We start from the raw sequence: 6,000 nt of genomic DNA, 5'->3' as shown, positions 1-6,000 counted from the left end.
TAAAACAGTGCCCTTTGCTAGGTAGGGAAGGATGGGGAAGAAAAGCCAAATCCCCCCGCTTGGGGATCTTTGACAGATCAGCACCATCCATTCAAGAAACGTAAACATGTGCTCTTGTTTGGCAACCAGGTAACTCACTCTGTCTCCCCAGGGAGTAAGGGGAAGTGAACCTAGAAGGCCAGGTGTGGTCTGGGAAACCTCCCTCATTGCTTTGAACATCTAGTATCTGAAAAACTTGAACGTTCCCTGAACGTTCCCATGCTTTTGTCATAGCCAACTATAGTCAGAGTAGTTTGGCGGGGAGAAGGTCTGGCCCCTAAGGGGACAGGAGTCCTCTTTCGGGACAGCTCGGCTCCCCACTTTGAGAGGCTGCCCTTCCCATGAACCTCTGCTCCTATGGTGTTCTCCTCGGGCGGCTGGCGGGTAGGGTAGGCTTTGCCCTCAGAAGGTTCTGAAATGAAGCAAATTGTATGTTAATTGAATCACTACCATAGACATTCTGTTCAAGGTTAAAAAGGTGTTCCATTTTCTACATCCTACCCCAAATTATGCCTAGCTACATTGCCTAATCTAGCTCCAAAGAAGTGATTGTCCAATGGAAAAACAAGAATGATAAAGGGGATCTGTCAGGACAAAGCCTGACTGACACAGAGCCTCTGAAGTGGGGGGAGAGTCGGTGCTATGAAGGGCTTGTCGAAGGGGCACGAGCTGCTTCCAGGGAGGAGTTGCTGATTTGGATTTGGGGGCTTGTAGATGCCATTCAAGGCAGTAGTGAAGATATGAGTGAGGGCTAAGTATCTCTCCTCTCCACCCCCCAACCTCTCCCTTCCTCACTCTTCCTGAATTAATGACCCCACCAAGACTTCCTGAGAAAAACAACCAAGTCAGAAAGTCAGAAATCACCCCACCTCTCCTGACAGCCCAGCCCAGCCCCACAAACCCATATCTCTTGGTCAGTTACTCCCACATGTCACCCAGGCCACGGAGAGACTTCCTGTTCATTCCACTGTCAGAGACATTCGATGTTAGCACTTTTTGGCAAAGGATCTCGACAATCACCTTGAAAAGGAAAACAGCGCCATGGGTTAGTGGAAAGAATGTGGCTTTGGAGCCAGGCAGTCCTGGGCTCTACTCCCAACTCTGCCACTTAATGCCTGTGTGAGCCTAGGCACACCAATTAACCTCTTTGACTTCCAGTTTCCTCATCTGCAAAACAAACAACACAAAGATGACAATCGTGACCCTACAGAACAGTTTGGAAAGGCGAGGGATTCAACGCAGGAAAATGTGCCTGCAAGACACATGGTGGATAGTAGGTTTCAATATTTGGGGAAGATTCCACTAAAGGCTAATCTTCCTCTTGATAAATAGCAGAACTTATTTTAAGACTCTGAAGTTACAGAAATCCTGCAGCATAAGGAAGTTCTTCTTAAGCAGTCATCATGAGGCTTTCTAAAGAAGTACCTTTCTTCTCCTCCAAGTCTGTGCCCGTTTTCTCTCCGTGGTAGCTTCTCATTAAAATAATTCCATAAATACACTCTCACTGATACCTCTCAGCCATTCCCTTACTACACCAGCCCTGGTTTGTAATGAATTGTTTATCGAGGTTGCCTGTATGTGGCCATGAAATTTATAGTGTGGATAGAAGTCCACAGGACACAGGAGCCTGGCTGGCTCATGTCCTTGTGGCCTTTGTTATGGGCCTGCCCTGCAGGTGATTCAAAGCTACCTAGTCCTTCCAGACTTTGGAGCTTGGATGGAGCCCAAACAGGACCAGTCTACCCATAAATCCTGCTCTCAGGCTGAGTGTGTTAGGTCTCAGTATGTCACGATGTTTCCCTAAGGGTATCAATCGGGGTTATTAGGTACCAGTGACGGAATTCATAGAAAATGCATATATTGAAAAGATACTGAATAGCTTCCAATATTTATGGAAGACTGGAGAACCAAGTTGAAAAGGTGTATAAAAGCCAAAGTCCCCTTTGGCTTCCCTCAGGGGATCACAGACTAGAGAGTTCTTTCAAAAGTAGGAAGATATTTTAAAGATTAATTTTTAGTATGCTAGAAAAATAGGTAGCTTTAGTTTGTTGTCACAACTTTTGGTTCAGTAAACAAAAAATATAGTTGAAATGCGCTACTTACCCCTAAAACTTGGGTATAGCAAAAAAAGTACGGACTTGGACTCAGCTTCTCTGACCCTTGGTTTCTTTTCTATGAAATGGGAATTAGAATAACTGTCCTCATACCTCTCTCAAGTTTGTTGTGAACATAAATTTGATAATATAAATACAAAACAAACTGTTCCATGTTCTATCAAAGGAGCAGATGGTATGAATATTTTCCTTTACTATCTGATAAACCATTGGCAAACAATGACATCTACAATATGAGCTATTGGTTGTCTGGAGTGTGGTGATGTGCATAGGGGCGTGAAAAATCTCCTTCTGCAATTAGGGTGTCCAAAACTCAGGAGACATGAAATGTTCAGTGAGTCCCCTGAGGCCATACAGCTGGTAAGTGGCAGAGCCAGGATTTACATCCAGGTCTGTCTGATTCTGAGTTCTATCTTCTTTACAGGAGGCGTGGTTCTCGTTCCTGAATCTGGATGAATTGGCTGGAAGCTCAGGAAGGAGGTTTCTCTTCAGGAAAGAAATGGAAGAATGTAAGGTGGGAGAAATGGAAGCCCATTTCCTGAGTGCTTAGAATGATGATTATTCCATAAGAGCACATTGACATATCAAAGCTGGAAGGCCCTGATGAAAACCACAGTGAGCTTTCTCAGCAAGCTCATGAGCTATTGCATTGAACGGTTTTCACTTTGTAGATGAGGAAACTGAAACTGCAAGAAGTTAAGTAAGATGCTCAGCCAGTACAGTCAGGGTTTGAGATTTACCTCAGGCATGTATATGGCCTTGGATTCTTAGTTGGAAACAACAGAGCCCAATTTGGGTTAGTTTAGGCAAGGAAGTGATTTCATAAAAGATACTGAGTGGCCCTGGAGAACCAGCCATGGAACAGGATCCTAAATCACATCACTGAATTAGTTCAGCAGCTGATTGTGCTAATGCCACCACTGGGTTTCTCCTGCTAGACCCTCTTCCACTGCAGCTCCCAGGGGCTGGATGCAGCTGCCACTACTCTTGTTTAAACAGATTCTTCCTGGTGCCACTTCCCTTGTGTCAAATAGTCTATGGAGGCTTCTGTTAGTCTGAGCCCAGGTCACACGCCTGCAACTTAGCCACATGGGAGTTTGAGAAAGTGAGTATATGGCTTCCACAGAGGGGAGAAATTTCTTCCTCCTATTAAGGTGGGGAAAATCTCAAACATGGAGACCTGTTCCACCATGCTGGGGGTGCAGAGATTTTCTTGTTCCTACCTGAATTCTCAAGACGCAGAACAAAGCTTAGCACATAGTAGATGTTAAATACTGACTGTTTATATCCTCCCCCAAATTCATATGATGAAACCCTCAACCACAGTGTGATGGAATTTGGAGGTGGGACCTTTGAGAGGTAATTAGGTTTAGATGAGGTCATTAGGGTGGGGCATCTATGATGAGATCACTGCTTGTATAAGAGGAGAGACACCAGGACTCTCTCTTCACCATGTGAAGACACAGCAAGAAGGTAGCCACACACCCAACCAGGAGGTAGGCTCTCACCAGGGGCTGAATCAGCTGGCACCTTGATCTTGAACTGTCCACCTTCCAGAACTGTGAGAAATAAATGCCTCTTATTTAAGTAACCCTGTCTATGGTATGTTATTGTAGCAGCCAGAGTGGACTAAGACAATAGGTGTGTAATAAATATTGATCAACTGATTGACAACATGATTCTGTGTGATTTTCAAGTCCATGCCCTTGACCACTATACTCTACTTTTCTTTAGGTCATCCCTTGACAAGATCTAGTACAAAACACTCAATTTCACATCAGTGAAATTATGTAAGGTCCCTATCCTGTATGAAACTACCTTCATGTATATGCATTATTCATTCACTTCAATAAAATGTACTGTTGTGGGTTCTGACCATGGGCTCTGAGAAGGAAGTACTATATCTTATCTTTTCACCATGGTGACATCCATTTTTCATACAGTGCTGTAGAATAAGCAATCGTTAAAGAAATGAGAAGGTTGCTGAATGAAAGACTTTAAGATGTAAAGTTGTCAGCACTTGGGGTGAATAGATCTTATAGGTAGGGAGAGAGGTGGTGTCAAGGATTGCTTCCAGGTTTTTGGCTTGAATACCTGGTTGGATGGTGACTGCCATTTACTGAGATAAGGAGCATGGAGAAAGAGCAGGCTCTGGAAGGAAGTTCAGGGATTTAGTTCTGGATTTTCTGAGTTTGTGTGTCTGAGACATGAAAGTGGGGATATTGAGTGGGCTGCTGGATATATGGATCTGGAACTTAAAAGCATTGTCGGGAATGGAGACGTGAATTTCAGCTAGTAACTGAAGCTATAGGCATAGACGTGAAAATGTGTGATACACACAGTACATAAAACTATTCTTGAATCTACAGATAATTACACAGAAAGTTGCATACATGTGTAACAGTGCATACAATGGAGTTAAGTTATTGGTAGTATTCAGGAATGAATAATATATAGTATCAGCCTGAGAATTTGATTACTGATCAATGTTCAATGGACACCAAAATGGCAGAAACCATATGTTGGAGGTTGTAATAGTTTAATCCCAAACGGATTTGTCTGCAAGGGCAATATGAACACAGAGAGTGATGTGTCTTTGTCTCAGAGCTCTTCCTCCTGAGCTATTGGACACAAAATGGTAGATATGTCAGATGGATCTTAGCCATGGTGTAGGCATTTCCTTCATGGCAAGCCTAAGAACATTCTAAAGGAGGAGCACAAAGGCATGGCAGTGGGAATGTCAATCTCAGACAGGGCTGGGGACCTACAGAAGAGCTCTATAGGGACTGAGTCTTAGGAACTGTAACCAAAGAGAACACCCCATATTTTTTCTCCCCTCTGTGAAACGTATTTTCAAAAAGCCAGGCAATCCTGAGATTAACACTGACCCTTCAGAGGCTCCCAGTCTGGGAATGGGCTGAGGGGACTTGTGTTAGGAGATCCTTGTACTCAGTAGTAAAGCGATCACACTCCACCCATACGTCATTCTGATTAAGAGCAAGAGTTGTGGACTCCGAGTTCAAACCTGACTTCTGCCACTAATTTGCTGGGAGGCCTTTGGCATGTTACTTTTTCTCTCTGAACCTCAGTTTCCTCACCCTGCTCAAAGGGCAATGACAGCTTAAGACACAGGGTACTTTGGGCACAGTGAATATCTCAACAAATTCTTATTGATGACAAATTTGAATGTACCATCTTGTTAGATAGGTAGCCATTGGTGAATTTTAGATAGGGAGGTGATAAGATCTAAGTTACCATTTAAAAAGATACCTCTGGGGGCCCCTGGGTGGCTCAGTCAGTTAAGCGTCCGACTTCGGCTCAGGTCATGATCTCATAGTTCGTGGGTTAGAGCCCAGCGTCAGGCTCTATGCTGATGGCTCGGAGCCTGGAGCCTGCTTCGGATTCTGTGTCTCCCTCTCTCTCTGCCCCTCCCCCGCTTGTGCTCCGTCTCTCTCTGTCTCTCAAAAATGAATAAATGTAAAAAAATAAAAAAAAAAAAAAGATATCTCTGGTGCCATAGAGGAAGTCAGAGAGGACACTGGGAGACCAAACTGTTGGCTACGGCATTAGTCCAAGCATGGAATGATGGTAGTTTGGATCAGGCTAATAGGGAGTTAGGGGGTGAAATTTTGGATTTCCAGGTTTTTGTAAAGTTACTGCTTTCATTTTTTAAAAAAAGTTTATTTATTTGAGAGTAAGAGAGAGCTCGAACAGAGGGAAGGGCAGAGAGAGAATCCCAAGGAAGCTCTGTGCTGTCAGCTCACAGCCCAATGTGAGGCTTGATCTCATAAACTGTGATATCATGATTTGAGCTGAAATCAAGAGTCAGATGCTTAACTGAGGCACC

The 6,000-nt window shown here is 44.0% G+C and overlaps 1 pseudogene; it reads right to left on the bottom strand.

The window, feature by feature from the left end:
* Nucleotides 1-203: 203 nt before the first annotated feature.
* LOC131483784 (zinc-regulated GTPase metalloprotein activator 1B-like) overlaps nucleotides 204-6,000 on the bottom strand; it is a 60,557-nt pseudogene continuing 54,760 nt past the window's right edge.

Source organism: Neofelis nebulosa, chromosome 8, assembly GCF_028018385.1.
Source record: "Neofelis nebulosa isolate mNeoNeb1 chromosome 8, mNeoNeb1.pri, whole genome shotgun sequence".
Lineage (NCBI taxonomy): Eukaryota > Metazoa > Chordata > Mammalia > Carnivora > Felidae > Neofelis > Neofelis nebulosa.
Note: the sequence above shows the minus strand (reverse complement) of the source record. Positions and strands in the feature narration are given on the sequence as shown.